This window comes from Chiloscyllium plagiosum, unplaced genomic scaffold (assembly GCF_037043375.1).
Source record: "Chiloscyllium plagiosum isolate Xiang-an unplaced genomic scaffold, Cpla_swu_hap1 HiC_scaffold_3, whole genome shotgun sequence".
Taxonomy (NCBI): domain Eukaryota; kingdom Metazoa; phylum Chordata; class Chondrichthyes; order Orectolobiformes; family Hemiscylliidae; genus Chiloscyllium; species Chiloscyllium plagiosum.
In genome coordinates, this window is record NW_028270141.1 from 118926217 (window position 1) to 118948015 (window position 21799).

At 41.6% G+C, this 21799-nt stretch overlaps 1 protein-coding gene across 7 annotated transcripts in view; it reads left to right on the forward strand.

The window, feature by feature from the left end:
• Nucleotides 1–21799, forward strand: part of sobpa (sine oculis binding protein homolog (Drosophila) a) — a 354580-nt gene that overhangs the window by 126517 nt on the left and 206264 nt on the right. The window lies entirely within an intron of this gene.

Genomic DNA, 21799 nt, shown 5'->3' on the forward strand with positions numbered 1-21799 from the left:
TGCTAACCACTGTGCCACCATGTAAGGTATAGATCGAGTGAATCCTGAGAAGAGTATAAAGGAAGTAGGAGTATACTTAAGAGGGAAATCAGCAGGGCAAAACAGGGACATGAAATAGCTTTGGCAAATAGAATTAAGAGGAATCCAAAGAGTTTTTACAGTACATTAAGGACAAAAGGGTAACTAGGGAGAGAATAGGGCCCCTCAAAGATCAGCAAGGCGGCCTTTGTGTGGAGCCACAGAAAATGGGGGAGATACTAAATGAATATTTTGCATCAGTTTTTACTGTGGAAAAGGATATGGAAGATATAGACTGTAGAGAAATAGATGGTGACATCTTGCAAAATGTCCAGATTACACAGGAGGAAGTGCTGGATGTCTTGAAACAGGTAAAGATGGATAAATCCCCAGGACCTGATCAGGTGTACCCTAGAACTCTGTGTGAAGCTAGAAACGTGATTGCTCGGCCTCTTGCTGAGATATCTGTATCATCGATAGTCACAGGTGAGGTGCCAGAAGACTGGAGGTTGGCAAACGTGGTGCCACTGTTTAGGAAGGGTGGTAAAGACAAGCCAGGGAACTACAGACCGGTGAGCCTGACCTCGGTGGTGGGCAAGTTGTTGGAGGGAATCCTGAGGGAAGGCAAGGACTGATTTAGGGATAGTCAACATGGCTTTGTTCATGGGAAATCATGTCTCACAAACTTGATGAGTTTTTGAGGAAGTAACAAAGAGGATTGATGAGGGCAGAGCAGTAGATGTGAGCTATATGGACTTCAGTAAGGCATTCGACAAGGTTCCCCATGGGAGACTGATTAGCAAGGTTAGATCTCATGGAATATAGGGAGAACTAGCCATTTGGATACAGAACTGGCTCAAAGGTAGAAGACAGAAGGTAGTAGTGGAGGGCTGTTTTTCAGACTGGAGGCTGTGACCAGTGGAGTGCCACAAGGATCGGTGCTGGGTCCTCTACTTTTTGTCATTTATATAAATGATTTGGATGCGAGCATAAGAGGTATGGTTAGTAAGTTTGCAGATGACACCAAAATTGGAGGTGTAGTGGACAGCGAAGAGGGTAAACCTCAGATTACAACAGGATCTTGACCAGATGGGCCAATGGGCTGAGAAGTGGCAGATGGAGTTTAATTCAGATAAATACGAGGTGCTGTATTTTGCGAAACCAAATCTTAGCAGGACTTATACACTTAATGGTAAGGTCCTAGGGAGTGTTGCTGAACAAAGAGACCTTGGAGTGCAGGTTCATAGCTCCTTGAAAGTGGAGTCGCAGGTAGATGTGGTGCACATGGACTTGATAAAGTGCCACATAATAAGCTTATTAGCAAAGTTAAAGCTTGTGCAATAAAAGGAACCCAATTTGGCCACGTGACAGGAAACAGAGTAGTGGTGAATGATGTTTCTTCAACTGGAGGAAGGTATACAGAGGAGTTCCATAGAGGTTCGAATTTGTTTGTATGAGTTTAATATTTAGGAGTATACAACCTGAATGTTTTTGAAAAAAATATTTTGTTACATTTTTTGCCTTGCTTTCATTGTTAAAAAAAATCCAACAGAGAAGAAATAGAGCCTTTTATACTGCCTTTGAAGAGGGTGCTGATTGGTTGGCAAGTTGTCTCTGAATGGTACAGGTATTGCCCTGGAGAATGTATGAGTTAGGTGATAACTGACAGTTAACTGAAAAACTTTGTTTAAATTTCGGCAGGTTGACGCTAACCTGAGAAATAAATCAGAGAATGGCTGTCACCTGTTTTTTTGAGTTAAAATGGGTTGCAGTGCATGAACATTTTTTTTTAATGTCTGTAAAGAACAAGGCTCTGCCTATTGATATGTGTGGCTTTCAGTATATGTAAGTACTGTCTGCACATCGATCTACTTCAGATAAAGTTTGAGCAACAGGTAAAGCCAGTTTCTTTGCAGTGCTGCTGTGCACTTGTAGCGTGAGTGGTGCTGCCCAGTAACAGGACACTGAAGTCCAGCTAAAACAGCCCCTGCCTATCATACAAATGAGGAATTATGCTAGACAAATGTCAGTGCATGTGTGTGCCAGGTACACAGGCTGTACATCCCAAAGGGAAGGTGATAGCCTCGTGGTATTATCACTGGACTGTCAATCCAGATATCCCAGGTCATGTTCTGGGGACCCGGGTTTGAATCCCACCACAGCAGATGGTTGAATTTGAATCCAAAGAAAGAAACCTGGAATAAGAGTCTGATGATGACCGTGAATCCATTACCAATTGTCAGGAAAAACCCATCAGGTTTGCTAAATTCCTTTAGGGAAAGAAACTGAGCTGGTCTGGCCTCCATGTGATTGCAGACTTACTGCTGTGTGATTGACTGTTAACTGCCCTCTGAGTGATTCGGGATGGATCTAACCAGCAATGCCCACATCCTGTGAATTAATTAATTTTAAAAAAAGCATTGCAACTGGCAAAGTACTGACTGTACTCAATCAGCTGTGCTGACAAAATGCCATGTTCAACATTAGATGTGGTTCTGCAATTGGACAATATTTACAAAATAATTCTAAGTGTGTTAAGAATTATACTGACATTGAATTCAAGATTGTCAGTGAGGCTCACAGTTATTTTTCCCTTTATTTTGACGTTAGTTGCAAATTGTGGTGATAGGCGCAAGATGAAAATCCATTTTTTAAGTTTTTCATGGGAGTTGCCAGGGTTGGAGGATTTGAGCTACAGAGTTGAACAGGCTGGGGCTGTTTTCCCTGGAGCATTGGAGGCTGCGGGGTGACCTTACAGAGGTTTATAAAATCATGAGGGTCATGGATAGGGTAAATACAATATCTTTTCCTTGGGATGAGTGAGTCCAGAACTAGAGGTCATAGATTTAGGGTGAGAGGGGAAACATTTAAAAGGGACAACTTTTTCACACAGAGGATGGTGTGTGTATGGAATGAGCTGCAGAGGAAGTGGTGGAGGCTGGTACAATTACAACTTTTAAAAAGCATCTTGATGGGTATATGAATAGGAAGGGTTTGGAGGGATATGGGCCAAGTGCTGGCAAATGGGACTAGATTAGGTTAGGTTATCTGGTCGGCATGGACGGGTTGGATAGAACTCATCCATGCTGACCAGATAACCTAAACTAATCTAGACCCATTTGCCAGCACTTGGCCCATATCCCTCCAAACCCTTCCTATTCATATACCCATCAAGATGCCTTTTAAAAGTTGTAATTGTACCAGCCTCCACTACTTCCTTTAGCAGCTCATTCCACACATGCACCACCCTCTGTGTGAAAATCTGTGACTCTATGACTCTAAGTGGGCATCATTGGCCAGGCCAGCATTTCCCAGTGGGCAGTTAAGAGTCAACCACATTGCTGTGGGTCTGGATCACATGAAGATAGGCCAGGTTAGAATAGCAGTTTCCTTCCCGAAAGGGCATTAGTGAACCAGATAAACTATTCCAACAGGTGATAACAGTTTCATTGTCATCTTGAGACTCTTAATTTCAAATTTTTATTGAACTTAAATTCCACCATCTGCCATGATGAGATTTGCTCCAGAACATTAGTTCAGTTTCTGGTTATTAGTCTAGTGATAATACCACTAGGTCATCACCTCCCTGAGAATGCTTTGACACAATGTGTCTTTTTCCAGGAATGTATTAATGAATTAGACTTTGGTATACAGACAATGATTTCAAAACTTGCTGACTTTGAGGCAAAATTTAGAAATATACTGTACTACTAAAAGGATAGTGATGGGCCAGGCTGTGAACTGAGGCAGATGGATGCCTTGGCTAACACGATGTATGGCCATTCCACCCATGTGACATTGGCCCAGTTTTATTCATAACTTCTAGACCACAAAACCCCACTGCCTCATCCACTCATACGTTCCTCAATACTCTCATGTTCTCTTGATGAATCTATGCACCATCAATACCTACTGGTGGGCGGTGGCACAGTGGTTGGCACTGCTGCCTCACAGCGCCAGAGACCCGGGTTCAGTTCCCGCCTCAGGTGACTGACTGTATGGAGTATGCACGCTCTCCTCGTGTCTGCGTAGGTTTCCTCCGGGTGCTCCGGTTTCCTCCAAAAATGTGCAGGTTAGATGAATAGGCCATGCTAAATTGCCCGTAGTGTTAGGTGAAGGGGTAAATGTAGGAAAATGGGGTCTGGGTGGGTTGCGCTTCGGTGGGTTGGTGTGGCTGAAGGGCCTGTTTCCACACTGTATCTAATCTACTCAAGCAGTATCCGCAGAACTCATGAACGCTAATGCATTTACTACAGTAGATAACCACTGCCCACCTCAAGGACATTTCGAGAGGGAGAACAAATGCTGGCCTTGCCATAAATACCCACATCCTGTGAAAGAACTTTTAAAAAGTATCATTCAAAACCTCTTCAAACCTTTAATCTTATTAAATGCTCATAAAGCTGTCAATAAAACAAGTAAAGAAACAAAAGATTTTCCCAGACTAGGTGTGAATGCCAGAATAGTGATTGGCTATTTCTAAAAGAGAAAACCATGAAAATAAAGATAGAGGACAGGGTTAACAATCTGACTTTCCTGGACTCAGTGTTAAGTCCTAAAGATTGTCAAGTGCCACATTGATTGATGAAACGAGATGCACAATATCTTTTAGTTAGAAATTTTATAGCTTCTGTGCTCAACATTGAATTTATCATCTGAGGCTACTCAATTCCTTCATCATGTTTTTTCAGCATTTCTTGTCTTCAATCACAGCTGTTCCTTATTCTGCCATTGATGTACACCCTTGGACAAATCATTCTTTATTAATTCTAGTATTAATACCACCCCATTAACTTTCTTAGCATGGAATGTTTTATAAGTTAAACTGTCCTGTATTCCATTCTATCATAGACCTTCTGTTCTATTCTTGTCTGCCTTGCCCTACCTCCCATCTTTTTCACCTGCTTAAATCTGTTAAATTTCTAACAAATTTTGAAGCTGACACATCAACTTTGTTTTTCTCTCCCCTAAGCTGGTTTCAGACCTGCAGAATATTTCTGGCGTTTCCTGTTTTAATTTCAGACTTTCAGCATTCATAATATTTTGTCCTTGTTTGAGAGAGGCTGGAGTTGTTCTTTGAAAAGGATATTCATTAAAGATGTTTAAAATCATGTATGGCCTGAATGCAGCATTTATGGATAAACTGTTCCCATTGACAGGAAGGTCAAGAGCTAAAGGGGACAGGATTTAAAGTGCTTGGCAAAAGAAACCATAGCAGCCTGAGGAATAGCCTTCTCATGCAGTGAGTGGGAAGGATTGGGACTGCCCAAAAGAGTGGTGAACGTGAATTCAATCATTGCTTTCAAAGGGAATTGGATGATTTTCTTAAAGATTTGCAGGGCTATGGGAGAAATGCAGAGGATTTGGTTCAGCTGAATTGCACTTGCAGAGAGTTGGCATGAAATCAACACATTGTCTATAGCACAGAAAAAAGCAATTCATTCTATAATCCTATATAGGACACCAAGATAAATGCAAAAGACATTTCTTTTAGTCAAATGATTTTTTATTTCCTTTTGTTTTTGTCTGGTGTTGACTTTTTTTTCCCTTGTCAACAACAGTATTGAGATAAGAGGAGAATTTTGGAGCAATTAGAATGATACCCTCACTGACCTAAAGTACCATTAATGGATGTTTTTGGTGTCCTTCCAACAACAATAAGCTAATACGCTGGCTGAGCCATTAGTGATGTCTAAATATAATGTTTCTGTAATGGGCTAAACTAAACCGCTGCATGCTGTGGCAGTTAGAAGTCTATGTCATAGTCTGATGACAGTCAATGAATTTGTGCAAACCCCAATGGGTGCAACAGGAGTTAATCATAACTGGATTAGATTGCTGCTCAACGGGCGAATGACATTCGATATTAAGGCTACGAATGATAGTGATGAGGCTGATCACTTGGACAGGCTGGCTATAATTAGTTAGTCTCAGTTAACTATCTCCACCAAAGTAGCAAAATGACATGGACTGCAACAGTTCAAGGTGGGTTCACCACCAGCTTCTCCATGGCTATTAGAGACAGACAGTCAAAATGGACTTTCTGTGAACAAATAAAGAGAATAAATGTTTTGTGGGTGCTTGACTTGCTATATGTAACTTATCTGTTGCGATTCCCACATTATGACAGTGACTACGTTGTAAAAGTTCCTTATTGGCTGTCATACACTTTGAGATATCCTCTGTTCATGAAAGATACAAGTGAAATGCAATGTTCTCTTTATTTCATTGTTATTAATCTAACTGCATGTTTGTGGAACTCCAACACAAAGCAATCTCAGGCTGAATCCAGAACTGATTCAGGCTGAATCCAGAACTGATGTAGACAAATAATCATCTACCTGATATCTAACAGCTTCTCCATTCCAAAGGTTAGCACAACCTTTTTGCTGACAAGCTGTTGGCACATTTATGGGATATTCATAGGTTCTACTTGTCCTTTGGGAGTGTTTTCCCCAGCAGCACATACACGAACAATGCAAAACACTGCTTCCTACTTTATGCACTTCAATTTTGTGTTATGAGAAACAAAAATATTCCAAACGATAGATTAAATTAATTTCAGGGGCATGAAAAGGTTCTCCTATTTTAGGGAGAATTGTGATCCGTGCAGTAGTTCAGCATAACAGATACTATTCAGCTCCTCGAGCCAGTTCGATCTATGAGAGTAGAAGAAAAATATATTCTGAAAGAAGGAAAGAGCAAACTAAACATTAATATTACTAAAGATATAATGGAACAATTGATGGTTGGAAAGAAGTATACGTAAAGATCGTAGATAGCAGAGGAGTGCAGTTAGATGCATTTAAGGTAAAGAAAAGGACGGATTGAATAACCCAATCAAAATATATTTTAGAAGAATCTCAGAAATAAATCAGTTACATAGGATAGACAGCAAGAAATGGTCATCCTGCTGTTCAAAGGGGAGCATCTTGCTAGATTGGCCTTACTGCCTTTTTCTTTGAGGAAGTCTGAAGAGAGTAATGAATATTAATGTTAGCTTTAGGGTGAGAGGGAGCAGATTTAAAACAGAGGAAGAGAAATCACTTCTCTCCAAGGCTGGAGAGAATTCGCTTTTCCAGACCCTGGTGAATGCTGCAACATTGAGTAAATTTAAGGAGAAGATAGACAGATTTTTAACTCGTAATGGGTTAAGGAGTTATGGAGAGCGTGTAGGAAAGTCGAGGCCAGGAAGATATCAGCCAGTATCAAATGGCAGAGTGGGCTCATGGGATCACATTGCCTACTGCTGCTCCTAGTTATTATGTTTTAGAGCAGTAGGCTTTACTTATCTGCCATTTCAAAAGATCTTCAATAAGTTGCTTCATAATAGACAAATGAAGCTCATGACACAAGGCGAGTGACAAAATGGGTCAAAAACAGAGAATGGAAGTGAAGTGGCGGAAGATAGAAAGTGTTGTTCTACAGAGATAAGTGCTGGGACCACTGTTAGTCTCAACTTTATATCACCAAGAAAAACATTTTTCTGAATTTGTGAAATATTTTTAATTTGTGGTCAGGGTGGCGTGTATAGTCAGTATTGAGGAGGATTCAACAAATTATCCTGGTTGAGCCTGCATTTCTTGGGGTGGCCCGGTGGCTCAGTGGTTAGCACTGCTGCCTCTCAACACCAGGGACCCAGGTTCAATTCTAGTCTGTGGTGACTCTCGGTGTGATGTTTGCACATTCTCCCCGTGTCTGCGGGGGTTTCCTCCCCGTGTCTGCGGGGGTTTTCTCCAGGTGCTGCGGTTTCCTCCCACAATGCAAAGATGTGCAGGTGAATTGGCCTTGCTAAATTGACCATATTGTTCAGGGATTTGTAGGTTAGGTACATTAGTCAGGGGTAAATGTTGGATAATAAGGCAGGGGTCTGGGTGAGTTGCTCTTCAGAGTGTCAGCGTGGACCTGTTGGGCCGAAGGGCCTGTTTCCACACTGTAGGGATTATAGAATTCTATGAAATCAAAGGAGGCTGTTAATAAATTTGTTTGGGTGCATAATTAGCAAATGAAGTTCAACAAAAATAAATGCGGGAGAGAAACAAAGTGCTGTCTGAATAAAAATAGTTGGGCCATGGGTTAGAAAGGTCATTTTAAAAGTAAGTCACAGAATTGATAGTTGGTAAAGTTTCGCTGAATTGGTATCAAATTTGTTTTGACCACACTTAGAATATGACATGTAGTTCTGGATACAAAGTTATAAATGCCGTTGAGGTATTAACAATATATAGTTTATTGCATGATAACAATAGGTGCAAGTTACTTCGGCAAGTTATCAGCACTTTGAACTGGAACCAGGGATGACCTGCTGGACTCCATCTGAACCTAGAGCTAGATTCCTTGGCTCCCTAAACAAGACTGTGACATCATCAGATTGGGCGGACCCTAGTCCAATCTGCAACGTAGCCCTTTCAGAACAATTATTTTATACAATAGCTAGCGCAGTAATTAGTTGAAGCAAATAGCATAGATGCAATTAAGGGAGAACTGGGCAAATACATAAGGGAGGTGGGAATACACCGCTACAACAGTAGATTTCAATGAAAATGGTGGGAGGAGTATGCTTCAGCATAAATGCCAAGCTGGACTACTTGGGAGAAGTTGCCTGTTTCAGTGCCTATGTAACCTTATGCACTTGTTAAATTTGAATCTAAGTGATCTGAACCTTAGAAATGGGAGCAGTAGGCTATTCAGTCCCTTGGACTGCTCCACCATGCCCTGTTTGTGTTCCAAATTCCATGTTCCCATCTACTCCCAATAACCATAGATAGGAAATTTAATCTAGCTTTGTCTTAAAAATATCCAATGGCCCCACCTCTATTGAATACTTCTGAGGCAGAGAGTTCTAACATTGCACAACCTGTTTAAATATTAAAAAAAATTCTTCATCTCCATCCTAAAAGAGTGATCCCTCATTTTTAAGCAGTGCCCCCTAGTCCAAGACTTCTGGTGTTAAAGGGAATGGAGTAAAGGGAGGCAAATGAAGTTGGTTTGCAACCTCACAATGATGTCATTGAATAGAGGACCGGGGCTGATGAGTCAACAATTTACTTCTGTCACAATGTTTCTAAGCGAGAAGACTGGGTTTTGCACTTTAGCTTTGAAAGAATGGAATTGGAACGCCTCTTAAAAAGGAAAATATTGCAGGGCTATGGGGAAAGAACAGAAAGTAAGATACTGTCGAAATTGTTTTCAGTGTGCTAGCACAAACACTTTGCTCATAAAATGACTGAGAGGGGACCCATTGAGCTATATAATGCTCAATGAATTATTGACCAGCATGAATAAGAAGTCATGGCCACAAGACAAAAGACAGAGTGAATATGGGATTAGCAGCAGAAAGAATTTATTGACAATCAATACTTGAAATAGATTTCCATGCAAGGTAGTGGTGACTGTAGTTATTCAGAAGCTGTTCGTGTGCTGTGCTGAAAGGAATTTTTATTTTAGCTGTCAGCTGGATAAGATAAAACAGATTAAATGGTCTTTGTCACCTGTGTTTAACTTGTGGAAAAGTGTTGCATATTATATATTTTTAAAAATGCTCTTCATAACATTTTCTTTGAGCCTCCTACCACAATTTTAACTTCTTTACCTTAAATGTGTACTCCGTCAAAGTGATTATCTCTACTGTCCATGATTGTTTTGTAATTGTCTGTATAGCAGGACAAGTTCTATTGGTATCTTTTCCACTGCAACTCTTCCTCACATATTCCGAAAATCACTTGATTTCAAACTCCATTGAGCATATGTCTCTTTAAGTCATAGAGCATGGAAACAGACCCTTCGGCCTAACAGGTCCATGCCGACTAGGTCTCTTAAAATAAAACAGTCCCATTTGCCTGCATTTGGCCCATATCCCTCTAAACTTTTCCTATCCATGTTTATGGACATTTTCAAAGCATAACCTTGTGAATACTAAAAATATCATCATTCATGTCTTTAGCCCTAATTTGATTCTTCACCATGTTGGAAATCTGACACATTTTCCCTCCATCATGGTTCTGTTTGTTTTCTCATCGCTGAGAGGCTGATCCCTCCAGCTTTCCTGGCAAATAAAATCTTATAGTACAGAAGAGGCCATTTGGCTCATCATGTCTGAACTGACAAAAACTACTTTAAATCTACAGTGGTCCGACTTTCCAGCATAGAATCCCTACAGTGTGGAAGTAGGCCATTTGGCCCAACAAGCACACACCAATTCTCTGAAGGGTATCCCATCCAGACCCATTCCCCTCACGTATTAATCTACATTTACCCCTGACTAATGCATCTACCTACACATCCCTGAACACTATGGGTAATTTAGCATGTCCAATTAATCTAACTTGCACATCTTTGAACTGTGGGAGGAAACCAGAGCACCCAGAGGAAACCTACGCAGACACAGGGAGAACAGTCACCTGAGGCTGGAATCAAACCCAGGTCCCTGGCATTGTGAGGCAGCAGCGCTAACCACTGAGCCATTGTGCCAGGAAATGACCCCTAGCCTTGAGCGTTATGATATTTCTAGGGTTTCTCCAAATATTTTTTAAAGGTGGTGAAGTTCCCTCCCAGGCAGTGCATTCCAGATTCCTACTACCCTCTGGATGAAAACGTTTTCCTTAAATACTGTCTAAACATCCTGCCCTTCACCTTAAAATCATGCCCCTGTATTATTGACTTTTCAACAGCTGCTCACTATCCACCTTTACATGCCTCTTGTAATCTTATACACCTCAAGCAGGTCTGCCTCCTGCTTTCTCTGCTCTAAAGAAAACAACCCGAGATTATCCAGCCTCTCTTCATAGCTGAACTGCTCCATTGCAGGCAACATCCTGGTGAATCTCCTTTGCACCCTTTCCAATGCAACACATCCTTCCTATAATGCAATGACCAGAACTGTACACAGTACTCCAGATGTGGCCTAACCAAAGATCTGCAAAGCTTCAAAATAAGCCCCCTACTCTTATATTCTCTGCCATGACTATTAAAGTTAAAAATCACACAGCACCAGGTTATAGTCCAACAGGTTTATTTGGAAACATTAGCTTTCGAAGCACTGCTTCTTCATTGGGTGGTTGTGAAGCAGGACCTTAAGACACAGAATTTATAGCAAGAGGTTACAGTGTCATGCAACTGAAATAATAAACCTAGATAAATCTGTGTGTTATGGTCCTGCTTCACAACCACCTGATGAAGAAGCAGCACTTCAAAAGCTAGTGTTTCCAAATAAACCTGTTGGACTATAAACTGGTGCTGTGTGATTTTTAACTTTGTCCGCCCCAGTCCAACACCAGCACCTCCAAATGATGGTTATTAAAGACAGTGTCCTGTCTGCCGCCTTAACTGCCTTTTTAACCTGTCCATCTGCCTTCAGGGCTCTGTGCACAATGATCCCATGATCCCTCAGTTTCTCTGTGCTACAGGCTGTCCTACTGTTCATTGAGGACTCCCTTGTCCTGCTGCTACTTCCATAGTGCATCACCTCACCTTTATCAGGGCTGAATTCCACCTGCAACTGACCTCCCCATCTGACCAATATATCTGCATGCTCTTGTACCCTTCCTCCTCACTATTAACCAGCGGTTAATCTTGTGTCATCCGCAAACTAACTTATCAAATCCCTATATTCTCATCCATCTCACAAACAATAAGATACACAGCAATGATCCCTGTGGTACACCACTGCACACCAGGCTCCGGTCACACTAACAGTCTTCTACCACTACCCTCTGTCTCCTGCCAGTAAGCCAATTTTGGATCCAACTTGCCAAGTTACCTTGGCTCCCACATAGTTTACACTATGTGAGTCCTTATTTACATTTGTAGTGGAATACATACATAATGCAACTTAAGAAGAAACAACTTTAAGCAAATTGAGTAATCCTTTTAGAGCCATTGTTAAAGTTATGGTGACAATCTGTAGCACCTTTCATATCAGAACAAAAAGGTGAAAACGTTATACCTTGGAAATAGAAATACTGCACGGTTTTGAACTCCTACAATCATCAATGAAATAATTCTACATTATAGCATAAATGTGTTTGGTCAATGGGAATCATAGATGAATTTGGTCAGGATGGATAATTGGTGAATCTGGTCTGGCTGAGGGTGGGGGCAGTGACACCTGGATCTAGTCTGGAGTGAGACTACATAGATCTGGAAAGGAGATTGGTTGGTTTGTTGGTCAAGGAGTTAATCAAACAGTCAAGGGTCCAGTCGAATGGTCGGAATGGGGCATTGGTTGATTGGAGGGGGTAGTTTAGTTGGGATGGGGGGATAAGATGGATGTACTTGACTGGTAGACTACACGTTTGGTCTGATTAGTGAGATAGTTTGGGAGTCTGATGTATAAGTGGCTGTTGGAGAGGTTGCTGAAGGCTCATAGGATGGTCGGAGTAGGATCTGGTTAGGTGGAGGTCACGTCTGGTCAAGTCAAGAAGGCAGTTGGGTGGTCTGAATCTGATCAGAAGGCTATTGGAAGGATCTCTGAAAGACCGAAAATCTGTCTCCCTCAGTCTTAAATATATTGATTATGTCCACAACTTCCAGAATAGAGAATATCATAGAACGAAGACTGATCGACACCCAGTCTTGGATGAACCTTAACCTCCTCTGGTTAAATGTTTGAAGACTGAAAGATTAGACACATTTGTGTGTTGTCTTGCTAATATTGTAAACTAAACAAATCACCCAAGCCTCATTTTTTTTGAAGGCCTGTTTTGTTTCAGGTCAGCATATTTTAAAGAAAAGCGCTTTATGCTGTTAGTGGATTTTTAATCCATCTGCTTTTTTGCTCGGTTAGTCGCTATCGCTTTGAATCCACATTCAATTGAGAAGCCAATTGTGATGTTGTTTTCACTAGAATGAACAAACTTGGTCCCCTGAAAAATTTCTACTTATTCTGAAAAATTATTTCTAATCTAAATAATCCATGTTTGAATTAAACTACTTTTTGTAAGTATTACTTTAGCCATTATACATAATTAAGTACCTAAGTTAGCTCGCTGAGCTGGAAAATTTGTTTTCAGACATTTCGCCACCATACTAGTAACATTTTCAGTGAGTGTTTCTGGTGTGAAGTGCTGTTGGTATGTCCCATCTCTCTATTTATAGGTCTTGGTTTCTTAAGGTGGGTGATGTCACTTCCAATTCTTTTTTTCAAGGGAAGGTAGATAGGATCTAAATCAATGTGTTTATTGATGGAGTTCTGGTTAGCATGCCATGCCTCTAAGAATTCTTGGGCATGTCTTTGTTTCGTCTGTCCTAGGATGTGTGTGTTGTCCCAGTCAAAGTGGTGTTCTTCTTTGTCTGAATGTATGGAAACTCGTGATCATGGGTCATGTCTTTTGGTGGCCAGTTGGTGTTTATGTAGATCCTATCGAGGTAGGATAACCTTTTTCTGTATAGGTTATACCTGGGCAATTTCCCACGTAGAACAAATGCTAGCATTTTAGCTATACTCGCTCCATCTGGGAATACAGCTAGTTCTGGAATACAAGCCTTCAGTAATAATACTATAAAGTCATCAGAAACAATAGCCTTTCCCATATCAGATGCCTTCAACCATTTCTCGATATCATCAGAGTGAAGCAGATGAGCTGAAGGCTGGCAGCTGTGATGCTGGTATCCTCAGGCAGCCTCCTCCTCCAGTGAGTTCATGATTGGATGTACCGGCATGCAGAGCTTATTGGTTGTGGAATCGCTTAGCTCTGCCTATCGCTTACTGCAAATACAGCTTGGCCTGCAAGTAGTCCTGTGGTATGGTTTCACCAGGTTGTTACCTAATTTTTAGCTATGCCCGGTGCTGCTCCTAACATGCCTTCTTCCTTACTTCGCTGAGCCAGCATTGATCCCCTGGTTTAATGGTAAGGGGAGAGTGGAGGACATGCTGGGCTGTGAGGTTACAGAGTTTGGTTGACTACTGTTCTGCTGTAGCTGATGGCTCACAGTACGTTATGGGTGCCCATTTTTTGAGTTGCGTGAAGTCTATTCCATTTATGATGGTGGATAGTTTCCATACAGTGACAATGTCTTCAAGAGAGCTGTGTGGTGATCACTCTTATTGATAATGTGACCAACAGCTATGTTTGCTGCAGGTGGAGGGTGAAGACAAGGGCAAGTATGTTTTTCCCCTCGTCACTTGCTGTAGACCCAGTCAATCAGCTTTATCATTTAAGGCACCATCAGCTTAGTCAGTAGAAATCCTAGAATCCCTACAGAGTGGAAGCAGGCCATTTGGCCATTGGGTCCACACCAACCCTCCTAAGAGCATCCCACCCAGACCCACTCCTTACCCTATCCATTTAATTCTGTATTTCCCATGCCTAATCAACTAGACTGCAAATCCTTGAACACTATGGGTAATTTAGCATGGTCAATCCACCTAACCTGCACAAATGGGGGGCTGTGGGAGGAAACTGGAGCACCTGGAGGAAACCCACACAGACATGGGGAGAATGTGCAAACTCCACAGAGACAGTCGCCAGAGCTGGAATTGAACGCAGGACTCTGGTGCTGTGGGGCAGCAGTGCTAACCATTGAGTCACTGTGCCACTGAAAGGTGCCATTTAGCTACTGTTTGTGAGGGACATTAAGACCCCTCCACCCAGATTGGACTTTGTGTCTTTGCCAACCTTAGTGCTTCCTCCAAGTGGTGTTCCAGGCAATCAGCAGGAGATTTACTTGCCCAAGTTTGATCTGATATGTGAGACTTCATGAGGCCAGAGTCTGAGGGCAACTCCCTCTTGACTGTATATCACTGTGCTGCCCTCTGCTGTGTCTGTCCTGCAGGTAGGACAGGACTTATTCAAGGATGATAGGTGTTTGGGACATTGATGCTGTGATCATCACCATGTCAGTCTGTTGTTCGACTGTTGTTTGTTATTTACATCAATAATTTGGATGACAATATAGAAGGCATGGTTAGTAAGTTTGCTGACAATACCAAAATTGGTGGTACAGTAGACGGTGAAGAAATCTTTCTTTGATTACTAAAGGACCTTGATCAAATGGGTCAATGGGCTAAAAAATGGCAGATGGAGTTCAATCTGGATAAATGGAAGGTATTGCATTTTGGTAAAACAAACAAGGGTAGGGCTTATACAATTAATGGTGGGACTTTGGGTAGTGTTGTAGAACAGAAAACCTAGGGGTTCAAGTATATAATTCTTTGAAGTTTGCATCACATATAGATAGGGTGGTTAAGAAGGCAGTGGTGCTGGAAGAGCACAGCAATTCAGGCAGCATCCGAGGACAGGATGCTGCCTGAATTGCTGTGCTCTTCCAGCACCACTGATCCAGAATCTGGTTTCCAGCATCTGCAGTCATTGTTTTTACCTGGTTAAGAAGGCATTTGACTCACTTGCCTTCATTGCTCAGTCCTTTGAGTATAGGAGTTGGGAAAACATATTGAGGTTGTACAGGACATTGGAATACTGTGTCCAGTTCTGGTCCCAGTTTTAGGAAGGATATTATCAAGCTGGAGAGGGTTCAGAAGAGATTTACCAGGATGTTGCAGGATATGGAGGGTTTGAGTTATAAAGAAAAGTTGGATAGGCTGGGACTTTATTCACTGGAGCGTAGGAGGTTGAGAGGTACCCTGATAGAAATTTATAAATGAATAAGGAATATAGATAATGGTAGCTGTCTTTTCCCTAGGATGGGGGATTTCATGAGAGGAAAGAGGTTTAAAAAAGACATGAGGGACGAATTTTTACACAGGGGGTGGTTCACGTGTGGAATGAACTTCCTGAGGGAGTGGTGGATGTGGGTGCAAAAATTAGAGTGTGTGTGTGTGTGTGTGTGTGTGGTCAAAGCCAGGTAATCTGTCCAGTTTCATTTAATTTTTTCAGCATTTGGAGCAGTTAGCATAGCTAACCATTGAGCTGTAACTATTTCAGAGGGAATTTAACAGTCAACACATTGCTGTGGATTTGAACCAGGTCACCTGCCAGAGCAGATGAACAAGACAGATTTTTCTTTCCTAAAGGACATTACTGAGCCATATGGATGTTTTGACAATGGTTTAATTGTTGCTATCAGGTCAGTTTTTAATTCCTGATATGGGACTTGAATTCACATTACAGTAGTGAGTGGTTTGGGTTCCATAACCCCCAATGGGGGTTGTGGAACGTCTCATCATCATCATCATCATGTGACCATGATATTATCATTGTCATAGATTATTAGGTACATGCTCCGGAGTTAACTCTTTACTGTACATAATCTACCTCCTGTTCATTATTTTATTGGTGTATCATACTTTGTGAACGGAATTAATGGAAGTCTCTGTGTCTTTCCAATCCTTGCTTAATAGGTTCTAATCTGTAGCTGATATTTATTTGTTTCTCATCCTTATTATTAACTTTGGCAGCATTATTCACTTGTTTCAATTCAAGAAATTTCTTCTTAGTAAATCTTAGCAGAACAGGAACAAGGAAAAAAAGCATTTAATTTAATTCAACTGTTAATAATGTGTGCAGATCTCAGTCATTTCTGAGAGTTTAAGCAGGACAGAATGTTGGTAGTGTGAGAGTAATGCTGCCAAAGAGCTGAGGACACAGTAGACACCCTTGACTTTATTCACATGAATGCAGAAGAGGGTGATTAATCCATGAGTAGCACTTAGTTCCAAATAGCACCTTCAGCGATAACAAGGTGGCTCAAGTGCAGGTATGTAACTGCCTCCTGATTATGGGCAGCACAGTGGCTCAGTGGTTAGCGCTGCTGACTCTCCATGCCAGGGAGCTAGGTTTGATTCCAGCCCTGGGCAGCTGTCTGTGTAGAGTTTGCGCGTTTTCCCCGTGTCAGTGTGGGATCCCTCTGGGTACTACTACAAGTTACTTATTCCCATAATCTACTGATATACAGGCTAGATGGACTGGCCACACTAAGTTGCTTTCAGTGTCCAAGGATGCGCATGCTAGGTGAAATAGCAATGGGAAATGCAGGGTTACAGGAATAGGGTAGCGGGTTGGGTTATGGGTAGGATGCTTTTTGAAGGGTCAGTATGGACTCAATGGGGCAAATGCCCTGCTTTTGCACTGTCAGAATTCCATGATTCTATGATTATTATAGATGGCACTTCTAAAGACATTTATTTATCTGGTGATCCAATTCTTGGCTTTTCCAGGAATATTTTGTTCCTAAAGTCATCTCTCTGCATCAATAATTCAGCTTTTAATCTGGCCTTCTATATACAAGTCAAATCCATTGTCCAGTTATGAATTTGAACAATTCTTTGTTTTACTGAATGCTATGATAAATGATCAAAAAATAACCACAACTTATACAGCACCTTTTCATATGTAAAAAAGGGCAGCATGGTGGCACAGTGGTTAGCACTGTTGCCTCACAACACCAGAGGCCCAGGTTCAATTCCCGCCTCAGGCGACTGACTGTGTGGGGTTTGCACATTCTCCCAGTGTCTGCGTGGGTTTCCTCCGGGTGCCCCGGTTTCCTCCCACAGTCCAAAAATGTGCAGGTTAGGTGAATTGGCCATGCTAAATTGCACGTAGTGTTAGGTGAAGGGGTGAAATGTAGAGGAATGGGTCTGAGTCGGCAGGTCAGTGTGGACTTGTTGGGCCGAAGGGCCTGTTTTCACACTGTAAGTAATCTAATCTCTGGCTATAAAATGTTATGAGGCAAAATTAGATGTGAAGCCACATAAAGTATTATTGTAAATAATGAGAGGAAGGCTTGAGGAATGTTTTAAAGGAAGAAGGCAAGGTGGCTTGGTGATGAGATTCAGGGAGAAACTTCGAGCTCTAAAGCTCAGGTCCAGGGCAACTGAAGGTATGGTTATGAATGTGGATCAATTCCAACTGGATTCTCAAAAGACTAGTGTCAGGAAGACTCGTAATGTATTCATTTTTGGTTCCATGTGAAGATCTGACCTTTTTGAAGGGATCACAAAATCATTTTCGAACTATGAGGTTTTCTAAGATTTTAGCTGATGACTACCAAGCATTGTAATTGCTAAAGTGTTTGCTGCCTTGAGGTTTACAACTCAGAGAGAGGTGCCCTGAAGTGTTTCATTCAGATAGAAAACGGCTCAGTGGAAGAGAAGAGGTCCTTTACAGTTCCAAACCAGTCAGAGGTGAGTCGCTTCAGAGAAAACCCCAAAAGCAGAAGACTGGGGAGATATAAGAGAGGAAAGACATGAATTCAGGGAGGCCAGGTGCAGTTGTAAGTGAATTGCATTAGCAGCTTGTTTAAGGGTCTCTGGAAGAGACATTAATGATAGAAAATTGCTATGAATTAATGTACAGAACTTGGAAAAGGAAATCAGTTCCAGCTGTGGCAGTTAAACAAGGAGTTTTAGTGTGGAGCCAGTAAGACCTTTCACTGAGGTTTGAGCACCTGTCAGTTGTTGGGGTTAAAAGGGTTGAATCTTTCTTTCCAATGGTTCTAATAAGACCATTTCAAATAGTTTTTGTATAGTGTAATATTGTTTATGACTTTCTTTTGTGTGTCATGAAGATCCCTGCTTTTTTGTTAAGAGTTTCTTGTGAGCGTATTCAGTGATCACCATGGCAAACCGAAGCAAAACTAAAATGTATGGTTCAATTAGGCCAGGCTTCATGACTTGCCCAGTAATAGATGAATGCAGATATCTCAAAGTATGGGGCTGGAGGAAATTAAAGACAAAATTATTCGAAACTTGCAGGATAACTTGCAAATATTTCACTCGGAATTGCAATTAAATGTGGTGCATGCAAGGTCCAAATAATACTTTGTGGAGGTACCAAATTGTTGTCATGCAACCAAGACTTCGTTTATGGAGTGGGTGGCACTGGCTAGGCTAGCATTTATTGCCCATTCCTAATTGGCCAGTGCAAGTTAAGAAATAATCATATTGCTGTGGGGCTGGAGCCACATGTAAGCCAAACTAGGTAAGGATTTCCCTCTTTAAAGACATTAGAACAAAGAACAAGAACAAAGAAAATGTACATCCCAGGAACAGGCCCTTCGGCCCTCCAAGCCTGAGCTGATCCAAATCTACTGTCTAAACCTGTCGCCCAATTCCTAAGCATCTGGATCCCTCTGCTCCCCACCTACTCATGCATCTGTCCAGATGCATCTTAAATGAATCTACCGTGCCTGCCTCTACTACCTCTGCTGGCAACGCGTTCCAGATGCCCACCACCCTCTGTGTGAAGTACTCCCCCTTAAACTTTCCACCTCTCACCTTGAAAGGGTGACCTCTCATTATTGAATCCTTCACCCTGGGAAAAATCATGTCTTTATCCACCCTGTCAATACTCTTCATGATTTTGTAAACCTCAATCAAGTCCCCCCTCAATCTCCTTTTTTTTAATGAAAACAAACCTAACCTACTCAACCTCTCTTCATACCTAGCACCTTCCATCCCAGGCAACATCCTCATAAACCTTCTCTGCACCCTCTCCAAAGTGGCCACATCCTTTTGATAATGTGGCGACCAGAACTGTACACAGTATTCTAAATGCAGCCGAACCAACGTCTTGTACGATTTTAACATGACATTAGTGATCCTGATGAGTTTTTATGGGATTTGCACTTCTTACATGGTCATCACTCGAATAGCTTTCATTCCATTGAAACCATTTTTAGGATAAATAAAACCGAACTACTGGAAATACTCAGCAAATCTGGCGACACTTGTGAGGAAACATAGAGAGTTACCATCTCAGATCAATGGTCTTTTCTCCAAATCGATCCTGCACAGCTGCAGTGTACCTGCAGTACCCAGATGGAAAGTGTTCCTAATCACCCAAACTGCTTTGTCCTGTGCAGGATTGAACTTCCTGAAAGCTGTTGGATCTTTGCTCATCCAACCATTGGAAGGAGCTCTGATGTAGTTTAGACCAGAGTGGTGTTGGAAAAGCACAGCAGGTTAGGCAGCATCCGAGATGCAGGAAAATCGACGTATTGGGCAAAAGCCCTTCATCAGGAAGGGCTATTGCCCGAAATGTCAATATTCCTGCTCCTCGGATGCTGCCTGACCTGCTGTGCATTTCCAGCACTACTCTGGTCTAAACTCTAGTTTCCAGCATCTGCAGTCCTCATTTTTGCCTTCGGAGCTCTGCTGTACACCTGCCATGCACTTTGGGGGTGGTAAGAGGTTTTGGGGTGGGTGAAACGACCGCATATTACAGAATATCCAAGCTCTGACTGCTGTGTTATCCACAGTATTTATGGGGCTTGTCCAGTTGGCTTTCTGGGCAATAATGATCCCTAGGTGTTCACAATGCCAGTTGCAGCAATGATAATGTTGTTGAATGTCAAAGAGAGGTGATTGGACCCTGACAGGAATGCACCATTCACTGAGGAATTGCAAAGATCACTGAACATTGTACAGCCACACCTCTAACCTTATAATGGGCTGATGGTTACTGAAGCCAGTTCTACATTTCCCCTTTTCTTTGTTTGACATGAGGCTTTCTGCTTTTTATTCCTAACTACTTGTGCTGGGTTCTCTAGGCAGAGAAATGGCCTCTACGTCTACCATATAGAATATATGTTAAAGACTTCAATTAGATCACCTCTTAACTTTCTAAGTTCTAGTTCATGCAAGCAGCCAATAATCTAATCCTTTAAATCCTGGTAGATTCTAATCAAAATTCACCTGTAGTTCAAAGCCCAAAATTGAATGTTGTACTTCAAGTGAAAATTTGGGATGTTTGACATTCAAAATATTTCATCAAACCAAATTCTACCCATGTCCTCATTAATGAAAATCCACGGTGATATTATTATTATTGGGAAAATAGTTAATTCTGATGCATATTAATAATCTTGGCTTGGGACAGTGGTAAAGTTTACAGGTGAAATTGCAATCACTTTGACCAGAAAAAAACCATGAGAATAGCCACGAGTAGGCTTTTGTATAAGCAACTTGAACTGCAGTATTTTCTGCTTTTCTAAGTATGGAACATTCTAAATTGGTATCAATGTGTTGCTTCAAACCGAAATTTCTATCCTGGCAGGTGGGGATGTCATAGAATTGGGAGACCAGGAAGGAAGACTTGAAAACTGAAGTTTTCCACCCAAGGTGAAGCCAACCCACATGTTGATATGGTGCTTCATCATTACACTTAGAAAGGTCTAAACGTGGGTCAAATATGATGAGTTACCTTGGAGTGCAGAGGCTTGATCCACTCCCTTCACTACCAGAAGCAGTGTGTACCAGCTACAAGGTACACTGCAGAAATTCATCAATGATCATTCCAAACCCATGACCACTTACATGTTTGGGCTGATGTGTTTGCATGCATGGAAGATTACTTGATGGACAGTAAGCAATGAATGTTACCACATTATTGAATCTACATAATAATAAAAAGGTATGAAAAGATAAAAGAGGCATTTCTGACCAGTTCCTATGATGGCTAGGGCTGAGATGCAATGCTCAGTAAAAATTTGGTTTAGATGGACTGCAAGAAAGTTTGGAGGACTTCTACCATGTTACTTTAAAGGAAAATTGATCTCAAAAACTTGAGCTATTATTATTAAGTGTGGTATTGTTTGGTATTTGTGTCCTCCTACAGCAAATTTGTACTTGACCCTTTTATACCTTCAAGGGGAGGTGGTGGCCTAGTGGTATTATGGCTGGATGTTAATCCAGGAGGACTCCGGTTCAAATCCTGCCATGGCAGATGATGGAATTTGACTTCAATCGCAAGAACCTGGAATTAAGAGACTAATAATGACCACAGAACCATGGTCAATTGTCTGGTTCACTAATGTCCTCTAGTGAAGGATACTGCCATCGTCTGGCCTACATGTGACTCCAGACTCATAGCAATGTGATTGACTC